Source organism: Rousettus aegyptiacus, unplaced genomic scaffold, assembly GCF_014176215.1.
Source record: "Rousettus aegyptiacus isolate mRouAeg1 unplaced genomic scaffold, mRouAeg1.p scaffold_m13_p_9, whole genome shotgun sequence".
Taxonomy (NCBI): Eukaryota; Metazoa; Chordata; class Mammalia; order Chiroptera; family Pteropodidae; genus Rousettus; species Rousettus aegyptiacus.
Genome location: NW_023416312.1, coordinates 61,528,272 through 61,550,855, shown reverse-complemented (window position 1 = coordinate 61,550,855; position 22,584 = coordinate 61,528,272). Strand labels below are relative to the sequence as shown.

Here is a 22,584-nt window from a genome sequence, read left to right as displayed (position 1 = left end):
TACTCAAAAAACTAAGGGGAAGTGTAGATGAATTCAGTGAGAACTTTAGCAAAGAGATAAAAAACATAAAAATGAAAATGAAAATTATAAAAGGGAACCAGTCAGAAATAAAGAACACATTATCTAAGATAAAGAGGATATTACAGGGAATAAAAAAAAGTGGATGAAGAGGAGGATTGAATCACTGAGACAGAGGATGAAGAAGCCAAGGAAAGACATTAAAATCCTTGGAAACTCAGAGTTCCCCCAAAATAAACCCAAAGAGGCCCACACCAAGACACATCATAATCAAAATGCCAGAGGTTAAATACAAAGAGAGAATCTTAAAAGCAGCAAGAGAAAAGCAAATAGTTACCTACAAGGAAACACCCATAGGACTGGCGGCTGATTTCTCAAAAGAAACTATACAGGACAAAAGACTTGGAACAAAATATTCAATTGGATGAGAACTCAGCATCTACAACCAGGGATACTTTATCCAGCAAAGCTATCATTTAGAGCATTTAGAGTCAAAAGACAGATTAAGAGCTTCCTGACAAAAACAAACAAACAAAAAAAACCCCTAAATATCAAAAACATGATGAAGAATGGTAATAGGACATCAGAAACATGGTAGAGTGAGAGATGTCCCCAGATCTCTCCCTTTGAAACAACAATAAGCTGAACATCTAAAGCTCAGCAAAAAAACATCCAAACTGCACACCAATACATCTGAGCATTGGATCTCTGCATCAAAGCTACCACAGGTCAGAACCTCTGGTGTAGGTGGTAGACTGGGAGAAAAAAAGAAGCTGCCTCTTGCAGCCAGAGCTCCCTGCAGGAGGAGGAGGATGGAAGAAGGTGCGGCTGGTTCACTGAACAACCCTGCCTAGAAGAGCTGTGAGCTCTACATGGCTTATGGAAGGCCCAGAGATCAGGACAGAAAGCAGTGAAGTGGGGATGGCAGAGAAGCGGGGACAGCAGAGAAGCAGGAATGACAAAGAAACAGCAGTGGATTTTTACAAGCTGTGGTTGCAAAACATGAGGCTCAGCCATAGACTCCATCCTCCAACCCAGAGGGTCACTCTCCCTATACCCCCAAGACCGAATACCGTGAAAACCCAGGAGAATCTGAGCAAATGCAAGTGAAACTGTCGCTAACAATAATAGTAACTGAGACTGAGGGTAGCAAAGGTGACTGAAGATCTATAAGAGAAAAAAGGCATATTTAAGACTTTAGAGAAAGCAGGAAACCGAGAGGCTTACACACTACCTACTGGAAACCAAAAGAAAAATGCCTTCTTTACAACAGGCTAAAGAGAGACCATTATATAATATATCTTCTTTCTGGAAAAAAAAGTCAGAATACAGATCCAAAATGCCCAGGCAGAGAAATAGCCCATTAAACACCATGAACAACCAAGGTAACAAAGATCCAAATTCACAAAGGGGAAAGGAGATAAGGCACACACAGAAGAAAATGAACACACACACACACGCGCACACACACACACGCTCTACATACTCATAATGAAACCTCACACCAAAGATTCAGAATCGAAATATATAACACCATTAAAACCAGAGGAAAGATCCATAAAACTCAACCAAAATTAAGAAAACAGAAACACAAGGACAAGGAAGCCATGGAAACACTGAGCTACCAGAAAGCAAAAGATTGCAAAGGAGGACTCATGAACTCAACAGGGGAAAAAAAATGAAAAGCTCTATAATTTGATTACCAAGCAATCAACTAGCTCTACACACTTCCTAGTGTACTTTTCACATTACTCTAATTATTCATTTCCAACTTTGTCATCCTTCTCTGTTACCTGGAAACCACTCCTTAAGTGATTCAGTCCAGACTTTGTCTTGAATAAACTCTTTTGTAATTTTGAGTATTTCTCACTGTCTCTGCTTTCTTCCTACTGCATCAAAAAGGACTCACATAAATCCTATGACTGTGACCTAGAAAATGTAAGATGCTGTCATAACACAACTAATTATAGTTAAACTCATACCTTGCTTGGACGATGAAGTTAGCTGGCTACATTTACAAAATATAACGTATCATGCCAACAAGAACTAGTGGCACAATTTGCACTAGATTTAGGGAGCTCGAAGTATCCAGAAAAATAGGCTTCAGGAAAGAATTTAATGTTGTATATACTAATGCAAAGGAAATATAAATTCACTCAACAAAGAGAGCCCCAAATAATTCAATAAAGAATCAACATACTACACTTGAAATTGAAACCGCTGTGTGTTTAACAGTTGTCAATTGACAGAAAAGTGATACTTTACTTTCTTATGAATGTTGCAAGAAAATGCACATGCAAAAGAGTCATCAACTGCATTGAGCAAGGCTCTATTTTGTTCATCTGTATAATTTTTCACTACTTCTGCTTGGTCTCTTCTACAGATGAATGTGTTTGTTTGTTTGTTTGTTTGTTTGTTTGTTTTCAAATTTGCATTCAAAAACAGAAAGAGAAAATGTAGAACTAAGGAGAATTTTCAGTATTCTGGAGCTACATGCCCTTAGGACAGTGCTCCACTCTCAATTTCAACTAGCATGGATTCCTACACAATTATTTACATTGAATATCCACAACTAAATAAAGTTAGGGACTCTAACATCAAATAAAACCATAAATTACAAAGAATCCCATTCTTTCTACATGATATAATGTTTTATATATTTTTTGAAAAATTCCTAATATACAAGACATCATTAAAAAAACATTTATTAACTGTGGGACTAGCTCAATTGTAATCAGGATTCAGTTGATCTTTTGGTACCCTTAACATCTTCTTCTGCCATATTTCCCTTGGTACTGCCTTTTTCTCACCAATTTCAGATATCCAGAGCCCTAACTTACTCCCATCAAAATTTGTTCATTTAAAATAAGCTGATCAAATAGACTTATGTTAATGCTCAGTAATATTTGTTATAATTAGACTTCTGAAAACTCTGTTCTTTAAATTGAGAATAAGAAGCTTCGAGCCAAGAAGTGCTTCTAAATTTTAAAATTTTAGCCATCAGCAATCCAATAGGAAAGATATTTGGGTGAGCAAAGACACTTCCCAGGAATCCCTAAAATACTTGGCATACTCATAAGATTAAGTATGACTAATTGCCTAGATGTGCATAACAATGTGTTTAGAACCAAGTTCAAAAGAGAATTCAACCTCCTATGACTCCCACCTTCAGGTAAATCACAATAAAATTAACATTATATGGAACGAGAACATAAGTGAGGTTGAGCAAGTTATTTAACACCATTTTACTTCAGTTTCTTTATCTTTGAAATGTGTATGATAAGAATACTTACTTCATCAGCTTGTTGTAAAGATTAAAGCATATAGTATGTAATTCTATATATAGAGAGAATATGAGTTCAACAAATATCTTTCTATATATAAAATTGTCATCACAAAAGATAGTAAAGTATTAGTGGAAAACCATATCAAAGGGATGATCATTACAACCTGGCACATAGTGCAGTGAAACCACACTTCTGATGGATCCAATGTTTCCGGTCCAGTGCTAAGTGGTATCATGGCTCAGAATTAAGATAACACACCTCAGTTTATGCATCCTGACCATGCACACAATGATGCGCTGAAAAAAGCAGTAGAGGCAGTATAAAGCCATTTGGCAGAGTGATATCTACGGAATAAAAGCCTGAAGTGTCTAGTCCATAGTTTCCTGTAAGCCATCACCTGCACAGCCAACAATATAACACTGTGGAGGCATAGATTTTTACTAAATATTTCCAAAATTCTTTTGGAGCCTCACTTTATTTTTTCAAGGTCTTGTACATATCAATTGCTTTTCCATGAATTTGTTTTCCATCTTGCCCAATAAAAAATGTTTGTCCACAGATTGTACTTATCTCCTTGTTTTGGGGTATATCTTAAGAAAAAAATGCCTTTCATGCATAGACAGCTCAAATGATTAACGTTGTCAATGGCTCTGTTGCACACATCTGATGTTTGCATTGTAAATCTCACTCAGACCTTATTTCTAAATTGGTTCTGAGTTCTCTGGAATAGCTAAATATGTAAATTCTTCAATAATGCTGATTTTAGATCTTTTCCAAAAAGATACCCAAATATATTAACAAGAAACTAACTGAAGTAAGATGCTGGAAAGGAAACTATGACAATGATTTTGTTTGTGTTTGTGTGTATGTGTCTGTTTGTGCATGTGTGAACCAGTTTTTTCCCCACTTTTAAAAAATAATCCAGAAGTTTCAAACAGAAAATATGACAAATTCTCAACCCTTGCCCAACCTTTAATTAAGAACTAGCCAAATATTTTCCAGCTTTATTGAAATATAATTTGCATGTAACATTGTATAAGTTTAAGATGTGCAATGTATTAATTGGATACATTTATAAATAGCAAAATGAATACCACCATGGTGTTAGCTACTACCTCCATCCCTTTTATGTTACCATTTTATTGTGTGGTGAGAACATTTGAGGTCTACCTTCTTAGCAACATTCAAGTACATGATACAATATTATTAGCTATTACCACCATTTCGTACATTAGATCCCCAAATTTGTTAATCTTAAAACTAGGAATTTTTACCCTCTGAGCAATATCTCCTCATTTACTCCAGGACTTGGTACCCACCACTTTACTATTCACTTCTCTGAGGTTGTCCTTTTCAGAGTCCACAGATAAGTGAAATGATACAGTACCAAATATTTAAAAATAGGTTTTAATAACTGTATGAGGGTTAAGAAATATATTTTGATTTTAAGTAGAGCAAGAAGAAAGAAAAATCTTTCTTAAACATGAAATTTCATTAACTTGTAGACGAGCCCAAATAAAAACAAATGTGCAAAAGGAAATTATCATGAACATGAACATATTGTACATATTAAGCAAACTTTTAAAAAGAGAGTTTTCATGAGCTATGTCAGTGATTCTCAAATCATGGCCCATATGCTGAATGCCTTAAGAGGGTCAAAATCAACTTAATTAAGGTGGCTGTTTGTGACTTTACTAATGCAAAGTTGTGGGGGCTAAAAGAGTGTTAACTCCTCAAAGGCAAAGAATGGCAGAACAAGCCCTTCAATATCAAGACAAACTAAAAGTTGATGTAGTAGTAGTCTAGTATGATTCAAAAAATAAATCATTCAGCCAAAAAAACCCCACTAGTATATCTTAGGTATCAACTAGTGCTATTACTACTTATCCATTAATTCAACAAATATCTTTTGAGTTATTATGATGTGCCCTGCACAATTACAGGCCTCTCTAGAGATAAAACAGTGAACGAGACAGGTATGCTCACTGTCCTTACAGCGTTTACACTCTAGCAGGCAAAATAGACAATAAACAAAATTAAATAAGTAAATGATGCAGTATGTCTGATAGTAATATGAGCTAAGTAGAAAAATAAAGCATGGAAAGAAGATATATACTTCTAGAATGTGACTGTGTGTGTGTGTATGTGTGTGCCAGAAGGAAGAGTGATACAATTTTGAATAACATAACTTAAATATCTGTGAGAACTTGATCTTTGAGCAAAGACTCAAAGGAATAAAGAGAGCAAAGAATGCAGATATCTGGAGAAAAAGATTCCAGGCCAAGAGTAGTATAAGCCAGGCACTATGGAGAATGGGAGAAAAATGGAAGATATGGGTCTTTTCCTAGAGGAACTTATTACCTGAATGGATAGGAAAAAAAAACATTAATAATTAAATGTTCCTATAGTAACCTGTGCTTACCTTTTGGTGCTTTTCACATTGTATTTTAACTTTCTAGTTACTTGTCTATCTTCCCTAATAGACTGTGAAGACCTTGAGCCAGGGGTCATTATATATCCATTTTTTGTGTGTGTATGCCCTCAATGTTAAGCACAGTATCTGACAGGGTAAGTTCTCAATAAACTAATGAACATGAATAAATTTAAGGAACAATACTGAAAATTATAGGTCTCTAGTGGCTTTCAAGGTGAAAATTTCCCCCAGAAGTTCAGAAAATAAAAAACAAGTGAGAGCTGAAATTGTCTGATTAAGCTTCATGGAGGAAAATGCACTTCAGATTAGTGATGGGAATGGTATACATTAAGATAGGAAAACTAATTCTTTCTTTCAGCATCACAAAGTTGGGAAACTGCCTATTTCTCAATAGGCTAGAGAGGTCTCAGAAAAGTGTCTCACTTCTCAGATGTAACACTGAATTAGTGACTGAGATTAAATTTACCGTAGAAGATGTTGACCCTGAGAAGGAATATACCTACCAAAAAGGACTCCTTGTGGTTTACAGGGAAAAAATTCATAATCAGAGTCTAGCATCCATTTTTTACAGAGATCTCTCATGCACACTGAATATCAAAGAAAAGCCACAGATGAAGATGAAGTTGCCAACCTGCCTGCACTGTCTTCCTGCTGTCTGAGCCAACCCTTATAAAAAATATGAAATCATATTTTGACCAATGAGCTGAGACTTGCCCTGTCCAATCAGAGCTGCCCAGCTATATCTTCATTTGTATCTTTACCAACCAATCAGAGTGGCTCTATAATGACCAGTCATTATTCTGACAAATCAGGACAGTTCTATTTAGACCAATCAAATTGCGCAAATTTGGATTCTTCATTTTCATAAAAACAGATCAATAAGGTACCAGGGTGAGCACTTTATATCAGTAGGTCTCCCCTTTGTCTCAGGGGAGCACATTTTTGGCATCCACTGTAGGCTACATTTCCTCTGTTTGCAAACCAGTTATCTGAATAAAGTCTCTTCTTTTTATGCATTCCACATAGGGGGCTCCTGTTGGCATTAAACTGGTGGCAGTAAACTTTTGTTGTCAAAGATGAACTTTAAGCCTGAAGTATAGACCCTCCCCCCAATATAAGTATACCCCACTAGAATCCAGATTTCCTATGTCCCTTTAGCATTAGAGCTATTTATTAATCATCCCTTCCAGGAACCTGTATCTCCTTACATTAGTTCTGTGAAATCAGTGAGGCTAGAGAAACCTAATGACAAACTTTAATCAAAACTTTAATTCCAAAATTTTAACTGGCAGAATCTTGATGCAGTGAGTCTGAGAAATGGAAATTCCTCAGTGTACTAAAACATTAGGAAAAAAGTCTTGTCAAATGCCTTTCTAGTATCATTATCATTTTATTTCATTATTATCTGGCCAAAGTGCAGATTTATATTTCAGCCCTTTCTATGCTTGAATATAAAAATTCTTCCTGCCATTTTTGCCGATTTCTATTTACCAGCCATTGATTTTTCTACTGTGTTTCTAAATGGAGCTTGAAATTAACATGCCTTTTCATTTTATTCACTTTCCTTTATCTTGGCAGCATCAAAAAACAGTCTGAGAAGTGGACCTGATTCGTGGGTGCAGGACAAGTATTACCATTGGAACAATTATGCTCTGGAATCAGATTATCCTGGGAAGGAAAGAAAAACATGGTCCACAACATATTCCCTGCTCATATTCCCATACACATCTTAATTTCAGAGAGATAAAAAAAATCAAAACGTACTTCAGAGGTTTGTACCTGGACTAAATAAAGACTGGGAAAGAACTTTGAATTGGATGTGGAATTGAGAGAATGACATTCATGTCTGAATATTTCGATCCAGCTAATTTGAGAGTAGTGATAATAACCCTTAGATTAATACAGAGTTTTTAAGAGTATCTAAAATTACAGGGGGAAACTACTTAAAATAATGAATCTTGAGCTTCCTTATACATACCAGAAGCACTCATTTGCTAATATTAAGGTTTTTGTCAAATCAAGTTTTATATCCTTTGTTCAACATATTCATTGTCCCTCTTTACAGGAAGATTTTACACCTTCACTCTATTGTCTTCCTCCTTAGACATATGACTTGCTTTGACCAATGCAACATGAGTGAACGTGATGCATGCTGCTTCCTAGAACTTTTAAGATTAAGGGATCTAATACCATGCTCTTTTCCTTCTGAAATGAAAATTTCAATGTCCCATATAGAAACCGTTCCTTTATCCTAGATTCCCACTGAGATCTTGGGGTTGTTTATTACTATAGCATACCTTAACTGAAGCTAATATGACCTCTAGGAGGTAAAATAGTATATATACTTGAAGGTAATGAGACTGTAAAAAAACATATATTTATGTAAATGTCTCTACATACATATATATTTTAAAATTTCTTACTTTGGAGTTCCGTTTATATTTCTTTATATCTTTATTTACTTGAATGTGAACTTGCCTATGGATGTGAACTTATTTCTGTTATGTATTTTTCTTGGTGTTCAAGTTTCTCCTGTAGTTCATAATTTTTATCTTTGAGTTTGACTTCCATGGAAATTAGAGCATATTTTCTGTGGAAGACACAAACAGACCATGGTTGTGATGGCTTTTTCTGTCATGGTTTCGTAGATACTCCTGCCTGAGTACTAAAAGATTATTATATGACCTAAAGCTTACAGTAATCAGTGAACTATCCACAATACCCCAAGTCAGTCAGCAGAGATTTTCTGGTAGCTATTCATATATGATACATTGCTCTGGGAAACATGCAGGAAACATAATCTCTGCTCCTTGCCCTTTAAAGATTTTGTGATCTTAATAATAGGCCAGAGGAGGATATACCATGTAGTTAATGAAGCTTAGATTTCAGGGCCTTAGGTGCATGGGTTCCTCCATGGTTCCAAGAATGGACCTAGAAATATGTCCATGTCATCATGAATTTGGGTGAATTGAAAAATAAAATAATTTTTAAGGAGAGTTTTCTAAATTTTATAAGTTTCAGGTCCTATAAAAATTCAAATTACCTGTATTCCCAACCCACGAAGCATTAGGTTCCCAGCCCCTAAGGTAATTTATATTCAGAGCCCAAGTTCTTCACATTCTATGAAGCTTCAATTCTCACTCACTACTTTAGCCGTGGTTTCTTCTTCAATTCAAACATCTAGAGATACACTTTTTGTGCTTTCAGGTCTGGTTATATACCTGATATATATTTAATATACATATATATATATATGTATTATTCAGCATTCTGTTTGAAGTTGTCGAGTATTCTCTTTCTGTACAGTCCACCATCTCTGCCAGAATTTATACACAATACTAAATTATACAGAGCTTCTCAACAACGGATACAATTTAACAATGGTCTTAACACCTAGCATGCATCCATTTTGATGCTAGGCACTGTGGAGAATACAAAATAAGACAAAACCATGATCTTTTCCCTTAAGGAACTTATAATTTAATTAAGACTGTAAGTCTAATCTCTACAAAATAGTTAATATTATTTAATTGAAATGTACAAAACTGTCCTTCAAGATGGTGATTGCCATAAAAGTCAGAAAATTCTAACATATAATGAGGATTAACTAAAAGAGAAGGAATCATCCACACTAGTATTTTGTTAATATCTAAGATGTCTCAGTTTGCATTCTAATACACAAAGATACCTTTGTGTATCTTATTTGGAACCCTTCCAATACATTCCTGTTTCTCTTACACAAGTGAGTTTAGAATTAGGCACATTACCCTAGTAAAATGTATGAAAATTTTTCAGAGAAAAAAACAGAATTAGTATTACTTAGGATTTTAAAATAATGGAAAATGTTATTTAAAGCTAAATCACCCATGGCAAGGATAAAAAATGATGTCAGAGTTGGAACGTCTTTTAAAGTCAACAAAACAATGCCTTTATTGTATAGATAAAGAAATTAAGGACAAAAGAAACTAAACGGCAGTACCTGGTTCTATATTTCTACTTTATTGTCCCAGATTTATAATATAATGTGACAGTAGAAAAATGTGTTATTTGGACAAATGGAAAGGCTATCTTCAGGGTTTTTTTCTGCATTTTAAAACAGTCGTAAATGGATCCTCATTATAAAAGACAAACTAGCACACAAACAACTAGAGTATAAAATATATCTAAAAAAGCAATTTCTGACTCACTAGCTTGATTTAGTGAAGATTTATATGAATAGAGACATACTTTTTGAAAGGATTTTTACATACTCAAACTTTTAAACATCATATTTGTTTACATTTTGAGCATTTAAGAACTTATATGAGTAGTTATTTAGTTTTATTTTTCTCTGTATGTTAGTCTTTTTGGTGGATCTGAAAATTCTGTCCAGAGTCTCAGGAGAAAGTTCATAAAGGGACTGGTTACACAATTGGGGTAATTTCACAAGACCTTGGAATCATTTATGTAGAGATAGAATGAGCTCCAAAGGCATACAAATGACTTTTATACTCATAATTAACGATTTTAAAAAGACAAAAAATAAAAATAAAAAAGACAAGTTTTCCTGAAGATAATTTTCTCTTTCAGGAAGACAGAATAGAACAGTTCCAGAAGAACCAATAAAACAAGACATCTTGAGAAAAATATATGAAAAGAAAAATAATGCTACCTTGATGACTTTCCCCAATAGTATAAGGGAAAGTTACAATGAATGGAGGATATGGTGGGGAGATGTGTAAGGCAGCAAGTAAAGGGAGGTAGAAGTTAAGAGCACAGATTTTAGAGACAGCCAAAACAGGAATTGAATCCTAGTTGTCTGATTTATGATGTGACCTTGAGCCAGTTACTAAACTTTTCTGATTCTCTGTTCTCACAACCATAAATTTATAGTCTCTTCTGTGTAATAATCCAGATAAGATACTTAACATAGTTCCTGGAACACAATAAGCACTCAATACATTCATTCTAGTCATTATTGTTATTTATAGCCAAATATAAATATAAGAATACATTCCAAAGCCACATAGTAACCCCACCACTATGCCTCTACACATTCATGAATAATCACAATTTTATTATATTTTTTAAATAAATTAAGCTTTCTCAGTACTCCCCTCATGAAGTTGTTGTGAGGATAAAATGAGATAATGCATATAAAGTGCTTTGCATAGTGCCTGGCACATTGTAAGCACTCAACAAACAGCTGCCATTATTATTCATACAACTAACTGCTGGTTCCAGTTTCACTTGATCTGTAGCCTCATTCATGGAAGCAATTATGAAATGGTTGCCAGGACAATATTTTATTGTAGTGTTAGTGGAAAAGACACAACATCCTAGAGGTATGTGTTACCGCAGGATCTCAGTGGGATGCATATAAAAAAGAAACATTCTATTTAATATCCCACTCTAAACAGAGATAAACAAACAAAAAAATAGTAGTCACACTACATCAAGTGAAATAGAGATTTTTCCAACAATTACCACAGATGAGTCACTGGGGTGGTAGTGAAGGAAAAGATCTTAAAGAAGAAATGATATTGAAAGAGCAGGAACCAAACCTCACAAATACAACCTGCTTCCTCTTCTCTGTCTTTGGGTGTCTGTATCTGACTGGCATTCCTGTAGCTTCATTTATAAAGGTTGTATCTAGCTTTTTCTGGAAGAAACTGGTCACTGATTCAATGATGTAGTTTGGATAGAGCTCTTCCAAGAGAGAGAGAGAGAGAGAGAGAGAGAGAGAGAAAACAATTCTATAGAGAACCATGAAGTGGCATATAAATTTGGGCTAAAAATGATTTTAAAGGAAATTTTTTACTAAAATGTGCTTACAGTTGTTTCTCAGAGCCTTGAGTGAATGACACTAAAGATATACAAAGTACATCCCCTTCTGAACACACAAACAATGTGCATTAAAAGAACTTAAACTTGTCAGAAAATTACTGGGGTCCGAAAGTAGTTGATATTTTTCTCATGACCAATGTTATTACACAATGTAGGATATGTGATATTAAAAGAAATGAATTAATATTTGATGTTAAATATATGTTCAGAAAGACAGAAAATATCATTCAAGTTGCCTTCATACATCAAGGTTAATAAAGAAAAGTAATGAAATATGTCTGAACCCAGTGAATTTACTTTCCTTTGTTAGAAAGCATGGGATGATGCTCTGATTGGAAACTTTTTGAGGCAATGTATATATGTAGTATTCAGAGCTGTGAAAGGCTGACTTGTGTATTTGGCAAAAACAATATATTTGTGTAAAATTAATTAGCAGTGTAATTTACATATGACTATAATCACTTCTGCTTGCAAAGATTAATTGGAAAGTTATAACTACACAGATCTCGGATTACTCAAATTTGTACTGCCACAGAAGCAACCCTCATGTTTCTTCAGGCATTAAAACAATAACAGTTATATATGTGAAATGATGTCACAATGTCAGATGTCACAGTGGGGACAAGTCATTAAGATTGGTCCTCTAGTCAATTGAATTGTTGCAACTATCTCTAGTACAAGATTTTAAGCAAAAGGAAATCAAAGGAACAGGTCTACTGTTTTCCCTAGTTTTCTTTAGAGCAGACACATGAGTAATTTAATACCCTAAAGCAGGAAAGTGTCCCTAAAGAATACCCTACCCCAGCAGCAGAGTTAGTATCTCTTAAAATATCTGTCCACATATAGAATTTAAGAGCTTTGCATGAGAGAGCAGTGCAATTTCCCACTACTGGGATGTCTAAAATATCTTGTCTTCAACCTCACAATGTAGCAAAGTTATATACTTTTGTAACTAGATTATTTCATTTGTGTCAAGAAGGTAATAGGAGAAACTTAATGTGAATGAATATATTCATAGTCTCACTCAAAAACACTTCCTAACCATGACTACTAGAAATAGCCTCCTAATGGGTCTCCTTACCTCTAGGCCCGATTATTTTCAATCAATATTTTACATTGCAGCAGAGTGATTTTCCATTACTGGCTCCCTAGTACCTCTAAGGATAAAGACTGAAATTTTAAATGTGGCATAAATGGTCCTCCATTAGAGGTTAGCTTAACTTCTAAATTAATCTCTTGACATTCCTCTACACAAATTTTGTGGTTCTAGCTCCTAAATATATTTCGAATCTATATCCATGACTTGTTCCTTATATTCACTGCACTCAATATGGGTCTTTATTCTCAATGAGATTGCTAAAATAACCCCCTAACTGGTCTTCCTTCCTCCATTCTCTATCCTCCCCAATCCATGGGTCATGATTATTTGTCTCCTCTGATTAAAATATTTCCAGAGCTACCTTAGCTTGGTTCACAGGGACTGTCTCATGGAAAATGGGAGCATTATCAACTTCTCAGTCCCATCCTCTTACCATCAGATACACATACGCAGTGATCCAGCCACGCTGATAGTAATGGTTGCTAGCATCCATCACAATTCTTATCTACATATGGCACAAGATTTAAACAAATGTGAAGAAGTGTAATAAGCAATCTTTCTGGCTGGCAAGTAACTTAAACAGTCAAGATTTGGGGGAAAACTACTTGATCTGCTTTATTCCTTGCACATTGCTAGCTTCATGTCCTCCTCCCTGTGGTACAGTTTTTAGATCCCCAACTTTAAATGACATTTTTATTTGGGCTTTGGCTGCATAGTAATATAGTTTTGAAAGCATATATAAAGTTGTGAGTTGGTCATATAATTGGTTTCTAGAACCTTCTCAAGTAGGGTTTGCAAAGTTTCCACAGGATGAGGAAATTTTACTACACACTAGACCAGATTGTGTCAACCCACTATCCAAGAGAATGACCAAATTCAATCAATACACTCATTTTTGGCCTAAATTTTTAAATTATCTGCCATTAGCTCAATTCAAATATACTTACAGTTGTTTCAAACCTACTAACATTTGCTCTGAGTCCAAAGAAACAAGATTAACTTCCAACTAGGTGTTAATTGATTATATTAGCTTGTATTATTTTCTAAACAACATAAACCAGGTTCTGTATACCTAAGGGTCTCTAGTATCTTTAATACAGGGATCAGCAAACTTTCTGTAATGGGCCAAATAGTAAACGTAAATTTTGTGGGTTATGAGGTCTCTGTCGCAACTACTAGCTCTGCAATTGTAGCACAAAAGAAGTCCTAGGCAAATGTAAATGATGAGCATAGCTATATTCCAATAAAACTTTATTTACAAAGAAAGGCGGCTATAGACTGAATGTCTGCCCCCCCAAATTCACATGTTGAAACCACTTCCCCTACTGTAATAGTATTTGGAGGTGGAGCCTTTGGAAGGTGATTAGATCATGAGGGTGGAGCTCTCATGAATAGGATTAGTGTCCTTATAAAAGAGATCCCAGAGAACTCTCTCATTACTTCTACCCCGTGAGGCAGGAAAAATACCCCCATCTGCACACCAGGAAAGGGGCTCTTGCCAGACACTGAATCTTCCAGTGCCTTATCTTGGACTACCCAACCTCTAGAAGAGTAAGAAATAAATTTCCATTGTTTATAAGCTGCCCAGTGTATGGTATTTTGTTATAGCAGCCTGAGCAGACTAAGACAGAGGTGATATGCCAAATTTGGTTCATGGGCCAAAGTTTGTTGACCTCAAACTATTTGGACTGTGATTCACATTAATAAATACATTTTACTCATCATCCACACTTGATCCATATATATACACATATATAACTAAAACAAAAATTTAGCACAGAAAAATTATACTCATTATGTGCAATGTACTCCAATATTTTCTAGTTTCTTCCATTTTATTTCTTTAAAATTCTGGTTGTAGCCTACTAAATTGATTCTACAACCCACTAATAAGTCGTGACCTGTAACTCAAAAAACACTTCCTGTGGATTTCACTGTTTTAGTCATTGTCTGGGTCACAGATAAGAAGTAACTTTATATTTGTGTAACTAGCATTCAGATACTCATTTCTTCATTAATTAATTTATTCAATGTGCATTTCTTAAACAGCCACTATGTGTCCCATGGGAAAACACCATTATAACTAATACTTATTGTGTGGACACTGAAGAAAGATTACCTGCCAAGTACAGGTTCTGAATCTAACTGAGTGAACATTTCAAAGTAACTCTGAGTAAATTTTCAAATATGACACTTTGAATGTTCTGGCTTTGCATCTTTTCCAAAAGTAAATTAGTTTCTCTGTCACTTTCCTCCGGCATTGTTCTTAGGATGTTCCAAAAATATTGTGAATACCCTTGAAGTTTTCAGAACTCAGGAGCAAAAATGGGAGACCTAATAATTGTTTTTGAATGAGGGCTATTCTTAGCCTGAGGGACTCTCTTTTTTTTCTGCTTGTCCTCTGAAGTTAATTGATCAATCTATAAAATTGAAAGCAAAAGAAGGAAATGTAGATATCCAAAGGCTCTTTATAACACAGCCTAGCCAAAAACAAAGGTGATATGCCAGTAAATGCTAGTTAACAGGGTAACATCAGAATTTAAGGAAAGTAATTTGTTGCTTGGTTTACATCTGCTCTTCATTTTGACAGGAGTTCTTGGTGACAGTTCTACATTAAGCTTCTCCCAAGTGGGGGACCTCTTAGAGGTCCCAAAACTAAAGAAAGACATATACTATTGAAGAATGATGGCTTCCATGTTAAGACAAGTTTTGCTACCTAGTGTGAGGAAATGACTGGAAAGAAAAGCAGAAATTACAAGTTTCAGAATTACAACTGAAGTAGTCAATTGTATGCAACTCAAAATATGAACTGTATTCTTCCTTGACTGAGGAGTTAAACTATTGAGGGACCAAATATGCCTTTGAAATAGTATTTAAGCTTAAACTATTTAAGTCATATATGTGATGACAGAAGCTATGTCTTAGTTCTGGGTATCAGTTCTTGATTAACTGGGCCAGATAGCAAAAGGAAACTATTCTTTTTTTTTAAGTTTATTGGAGTAACATTGGTTAATACAATTATATAATTTTCAGGTGTGCATTACAATATAACATCTGTATATTCTATCGTGCGTTTACCACTTAAAGTCCAGTTCCCTTCAGCTACTATATATTTGATCCCCTTTACCCACTTCAACTTCCTCCTATTCCTTACATTTGACCCCTTTACCCCATCTACCTCCCCCCTCCTCCTCTATCCCCTACTCTCTGGTAACCACTAGTCCATTGCCCATGTCCATGAGTCTCTGTTTGTCCTGTTCATTTGTTGTTTTTAGGTTTATATATCACATATTAGTGATATCATGTGCTTTTCAACTTTTTCCCTCTGGCTTATTTAACTAAGTGTGATTATCTCAAGGTGCCTTCAGGTTATCACAAATGATAGTATTTCATCTCTTCTTATGGCTAAGTAATATTCCATTGTATATATGTACCACAGCTTCTTTAGTCAATCATCTATCATAGGACACTTCGGTTACTCCCATACCCTGTCCACTGTGAATAATGCTACTATGAACATCGGAGTGCAAATATCTTTTTGCATATGGGTTTTCAAGTCTTTGGGGTAAATACCCAGTAGAGGGATTCATGGATCACATGGTAGATCAATTCTTAGTTTTCTGAGAAACCTCCATACTGTTTTTCATAGTGGCTATACCAATTTGCAGTCCCACCAGCAGTGTGTGAGGGTTTTTATTTCTCCGCATCTTCTCCAACATTTGTTATTACTTGTCCTATTGATTATAGCTACTCTCACAGGTGTGGGATGGTATTGATTTGCATTTTTCTAATAGCTAGCGATGTTGAGCATCTTTTCATGTATCTATTAGCCATTTGTATGTCCTTTAGGAAGAAGTGTCTGTTCAGGTCCTCTGTCCATTTTTTTGATGGGATCATTTTTGTTGTTGTTGTTATTGAGTTGTATAAGTTCTTTGTATATTTTGGATGTTAGGCTCTTATCGGAAGCATTGCTTGAAAATATATTATCTCATTTGGATGATTGTCTCTTTACCTTGTTGATGGTTTCTTTTGCAGAGCAGAAGCTTTTAAGTTTAATGTAGTCCCATTCCTTTATTTTTGCTTTTATTTCCCTTGCCTTTGAGGTCAAATTCATAAAATCCTCTTTAAGTCCAAGGTCCTTGAGTGTAGCTCTTATGTTTTCTTCTATGCAATTAATCGTTTCTGGCCTTATATTCAGGTCCTTAATCCATTTTGAGTTAATTATGGTGTGTGGCAATAGACACCAGTCTAGTTTCATTCTTTTGCAAGTGGCCTTCAAGTTTTCCCAGCACAATTTATCGAAGATGCTTTCCTTTCCCACTGTATGTTCTTGACTTTTTGTCAAAAATCATTTGCCCATATAAATATGACTTTACTTTTGGACTCTCAATTCTGTTCCACTGGTCTCTGTGTCTGTTTTGCTGCCAATACCATGCCGTTTTGATTACCGTCACTTTGTAGTATAATTTGAAGTCCAGCAGAGTGATGCCTCCAGCCTTGTTCTTTTTTCTCCAGGTGGCTTTGGCAATTTGGGGTCTTTTGTGCTTCCATACAAATCAGATGATTTTTGTTCTATTTCTTTAAAAATTTCCAATGGAATTTTGATGGGGATTGCATTAAACCTGTATCATGCTTTAGGTAACATAGTCATTTTGACTATGTTGATTCTTCCAATCCAAGAACACAAAATATCTTTCCATTTCTTTGTATCTTCTTAGATTTCTTTAATGGGGTCTTATACTTTTCATTATACAGGTCCTTCACATGTTTCATTAAATTTTTTCCTAGGTATATTTATTTTTTGTGGTGCAATTGTAGAAGGAATATTTTTCTACTTATTTTTTCTGACACTTCATTATCACAGTATAAGAACACTATGGATTTTTAAACATTGATTTTGCATCAAGAAACTTTACTGCATTTGCTCATTTTTTCTAGTAGTGTTCTCATGGAGTCTTTAGGGTTTTCTATGTAGAGAATCATGTCATACAAAAAGAGTGACAGTTTGACTTCTTTCTTTCCTATTTGTATGCCTTTTATATCTTTCTCTTGTCTGATTGCACTTGCTAGGACCTCCAAAGTTATATTAATAACAGCGATGACAGTGGACAGCCTTGCCTTGTTCCTGATCTTAGAGGGAAGGTTTTAGTTTTTCACCATTAAGTGTAATGTTGGCTGAGGATTTTGTCATATATGGCCTTTATTATGTTAATGTACTTTCATTCTGTACTGATTTTGTTAAGTGTTTTGATTATAAATGGATGCCATATCTTGTTGAATGCATCTATTGATATGATTATATGATTCTTATTTTTTAATTTGTTTATGTGTTGTATCGCATTAATCTATTTGCATATGTTGAAGCATCCCTGTGCCCTGGGATGAAGCCCACTTGACCTTGGTGTATAATCTTTTTATTTTTAATTTTTATTTATTTGTTCGTTCATTTGTTTGTTTTTTATGCCTACAGCACCTGGTATTTCTAGGTGATCTTCCATCCAAGTACTAACTGGGCCCTACCCTGCTTATCTTCCAAGATCAGATGAGATTGGATGTGTTCAGGGTGACATGACCATAGACTGTATAATCTTTTTAATATGTTGCTGTATTTGGTTCTCTATTATCTTATTTAGGATTTTTGCATATGTTTTCCTGTGAGATATTGGTCTGTAGTTTTCTTTTTTTCTGTTATCTTTACCAGCTATTGGTATCAGAGCAATTTTGGCCTCATAAAAGGAGTTGGGAAGTATTGCCTCCTCTTCAATTTTTTGGAAGAGTTTGAAAAGAATAGGTATTAAATCTTCTTTGAATGTTTTGTAGAATTCACCTGTGAAACCATCATGTCCTGGACTTTTACTTTTTGGTAGGTTTTTGATGATTATTTTAATTTCCATATGCTGATCAGCCTATTTAAATTTTCCAGATCTTGATTCAGTCTAGGAAGATTGTATTTTTCTAAGTACTAGTCCATTTCTTCTAGGTTATTAAATTTTGTATTATATACTTTTTCATAGTATTCTTGCATGATCCTTTGTATTTCTGTGATGTCAGTTGTAATTTCCCTTCTTTCATCCCTGATTTTGTTTATTTGTGTCCTTTTTCTTTTTTCTTTAGTATGTCTAGCCAGGGGTTGGTAATTTTAATAACTTTCTAAAAGAACCAGCACTTTGTTACATTTATTTTTTCTACTGTCTGTCTGTTTGTTTACAATTTTATTTATTTATGCTCTAATTTTGATGATTTCTTTCCTTCTACTGACTTTAGGCTTCATTTGTTCTTCCTTTCCTAGTTTTTTAAGATAAAGCTTTAGGTTGTTTAATTGGGCTCATTCTTGTTTTGGGGGATAGGCGTATAATGATATGAACTTTCCTCTTATTATTGCTTTCTTCATGTCCCAAAAATTTTGATATGTTGTACCATCATTATCATTTGTTTCTACGTATCTCTTGATCTCTCTTTTTATTTATTCCCTGACCCAGTTATTCTTGAGGAGCATGTTGTTTAATCTCCATATATTTGTTCTTTCTGCTTTCTTTTTAACGTTGATCTCTAGTTTCAAAGCATTATGATCAGAGAATATGGTTGGTATGATTTCAATCCTCTTACATTTGTTGAGGCTGTCTCTGTGTCTCAATATGTGGCTGATTCTTTAGAATGTTCCATGTGTGCTAGAGAAGAATGTATAAGCAGCTGTTTTGGGATGAGAGTCTATACATGTCAATGCTGTCCAGTTGGTCTAATGTGTCATTTAAGGATGTTATTTCTTTTTTGATTTTCTGTTTGGATGATCTATCCATATCTGACAATGGGGTATTTGGGTCCCCTACTATAATAGTGTTTTGATCTGCTTCTCCCTTTAGTTCTGTTAGTAATTGCTTTACATTTTAGGGGCCTCACCGGTTGGGAGCATAGATATTAATGAGTCATGTCTTCTTGGTGTACGATTCTGTTTATCATTATGAAGTGTCCCTCAGTATCTTTCCTTACTTTTTTTATTTGATGTCTATTTCATCTGATAATAGTACCGCTACTCCCACTTTTCTCAGTATGCCATTTGCTTGAAGTATCATTTTCCACCCTTTCACTTTGAGTCTATGTTTGTCTTTGGAGCCGAGATGTGTCTCCTGGAGGCAGCATATGGTTGGGTTTTGTTTTCTGATCTATTCTGCAACTCTGTGTCTTTTTATTCATGAGTTCTATCCACTTATATTTAGAGTGATTATTGAAATGTGAGGTCTTCTTATAGCCATTTTATCTTTTGCTTTCTGGTAGCTCAGCGTTTCCATTGCTTCCTTGTTTTTGTGTTTCTGTTTTCTTTATTTTGGTTGGCTTTTGTGGGTTTTCCCTCTGGTTCTTCTTGTTTTATGTTATATACATCACTTATGAATCTTCTATGTGTGGTTACCACTACAAATATGTAAAGGATAGTTATATATAAATAAATACACACACACGCACAATTGTCCATTTTCTTCTGTGCGTGCCTTATTTCCATCCCTTTTTGTGAAATTCGATCTTTGAAACCTTTTCTTTTCAGTCATTGTTATCTTAATTTGTCTGTATGTTTGCTGAACATTCATTATAATCTTGCTATAGCCATTCTCTTCTTATTATTTAAGCTTATAATGTCCTGTTCTTAGTAAGGATTGCACTCCTCTTTGTCTGATAGTCACTTTACTCTAATTTTCGTATTTTGTTTTGTCATTATATTTCAAGTGAGCTGACCGCTTTCAGTATTTCCTGTAGTACAAGCTTTGCAGTGAAGAATTCCCTCAATTTTTGTATGTGTGGAAAGTTCTTAATTTCTTCATACTATCTAGAGGAGAGCTTAGCTGCATACAGTATTCTAAGCTGATATTTCCTTTCACTTAATAGTTTAAATATTTGATTCCATTCCTTTCTGGGTTGTAAGGTTTGTGCTAAGAAGTGCGATGATAATCTAATGGATTTTCCTTTATAAGTTACCATTTTCTCCCTTGCTGCCCTGAGAATTCTGTCTTTGTTGTTGATTTTTGATAATTTTAATACAATATGTTTTGGTGAAGGCCTTTTTGGTTGAGATAATTAGGTGTTCTTCTGAATTCTTGAATTCCAAGCACCAGCTCGTTCCTTACATTTGGGAAATTCTCATCTATTTGTCTGAAAATACTTTCTACTCTCTGCTCTTTGTCCTTGCCTTCGATAATGCCCATTATTCTTATGTTTCTTCTCCTGATGTTATCAACTAATTGTATTTCTCTTTATTTTTTTTTCATTCTTTGGCTTCTCTCTTTCTCCTTCTGATTTATTTCTAGGTTTATGTCTTCGATATCACTCATCTTTTCCTCCATTTGGTCAACTCTATTTCTCAAGCTTACTATTTCATATTTCAACTCTTATAGCATTTTTTTAAATCTCCATAAGTTCTATTTCATTGTTTTTGAGGGTTTCAATCTCCTTGTTGTGCTCATCTAGTTGTTTTTTTTCCATTCCTGAAATTATTGATATGACTCATTTTAGAAATTCACTGAGTATTTTCAGAAGTACCATCCTGAATTCTCTGTCATTTAAGTTGCATATTTCTATGTTTGTAAGCTTATTTTCTGGAGCTTTTTCTCTTTCTTTCTGAGATGCCTTATCACCTTGGTTGTTCATGGTGTTTAATGGGCTATTTTTCTGCCTCAACATTAATGGAAGTGTATTCTACCGTTTTTTTAAAGAAAATTTATTATATAAAGGTCTCTCTTTAGCCTGCTGCAAAGAAGGCACTTTTCTTTTGGTTTCCAGTAGGTGGCATCTAAGCCGTTCGGATCCCTGCTTTATATAAAGTGTTAATAATGTCTTTTTCTTTTTATAGATATCCAATCATGCTTGCTTCCGCCAGTTTCATTCCTTGTCTGTGTCAGTGACAGTCTCAGCAGCATTTGCTCAGATTTCCATGGGGCTCCATGGTAACCAGCCTCAGAGTGTGTGGCGGAGGGGTCCTCTGGGTTGGGAGTTGGGGGCTCCGGCTCAACCTGTTTTTCAACCACGGCCAGTAAAAATCAACTGTTGTTTCTCTGTAGTCCCGTCACGCTTCTCTGCTTTCTGCCCTAATGACTGGGCCCTGCCGTCAGCTGCATGGAACTCACAGTGCTCCCAGGCACAGCTATTCAGGGAACCTGCCGCATATTCTCCCTTCCCCTTCCTCCTGCAGGGAGCTCCTGAGGCTTATAGAGGCAGATTTTTTATTTCTCCCAGTCCACCCCCTGCCACCTGGGGTTCTGACCTGTGGTATCTTATGCGCAGATACCATTCTCAGACATGCTGGTGTGCAGTTTGGATATTTTTTGTTGAGTTTTAGATGTCCAGCTTATTGTTGTTTCAAGGGAATAGATCTGAGGATGTCTCTCACTCTGCCATGTTTTCTGGGAAACTATTATTTATAGCTTAAATGGATAATTTGAAAATTAACAACTGTTCCGTGAGCATTTGACCACCACTGAGCTGTTTGGGACAGTATAACAATTTCACAGAGCACAGGGCCACTGTGGCCTGAGAAGAGTCACTGCATTTACTCTGTTTCTTAATTTATTGTGAATATTTCACTCTATAATCTATCTTTGGAAGCTTTTGAGGTGGAAATGAAAAGGACTTTGGGAGTTACAAATTTCTAGTTTAGCATCTCATTTGAAAAGTCCTACTTTGTGTAGCAGAAATAACATAATGGAATTTGTTACCCTTCAGGATATTGTAATCAACCTAAGTAGCCATCCCACTTTCCATTATGTCTGCCCCCCCCAAATTATATAAGTTAATTTGTGATAAATCGATCCACATTTCTCAACTTGGTGGTGTAGGAAATTTGGTCTCTTTCTCCTTCCTTTCTACCTAGACCAGTAGGTGGTGGTGATCTGAGCAAGTGTCCTTTGTTTCACAGATTCAACTTTCCCTCAACTGGG

The 22,584-nt window shown here is 35.2% G+C and overlaps 1 protein-coding gene and 1 pseudogene across 4 annotated transcripts in view; both read right to left on the bottom strand.

Annotated features, from left to right (window-relative positions):
- Positions 1-22,584, bottom strand: part of IL1RAPL2 (interleukin 1 receptor accessory protein like 2) — a 1,139,149-nt gene that overhangs the window by 862,344 nt on the left and 254,221 nt on the right. The gene's annotated exons all lie outside the window — the stretch shown is intronic.
- LOC118608326 lies at positions 18,126-18,244 on the bottom strand (annotated as a pseudogene).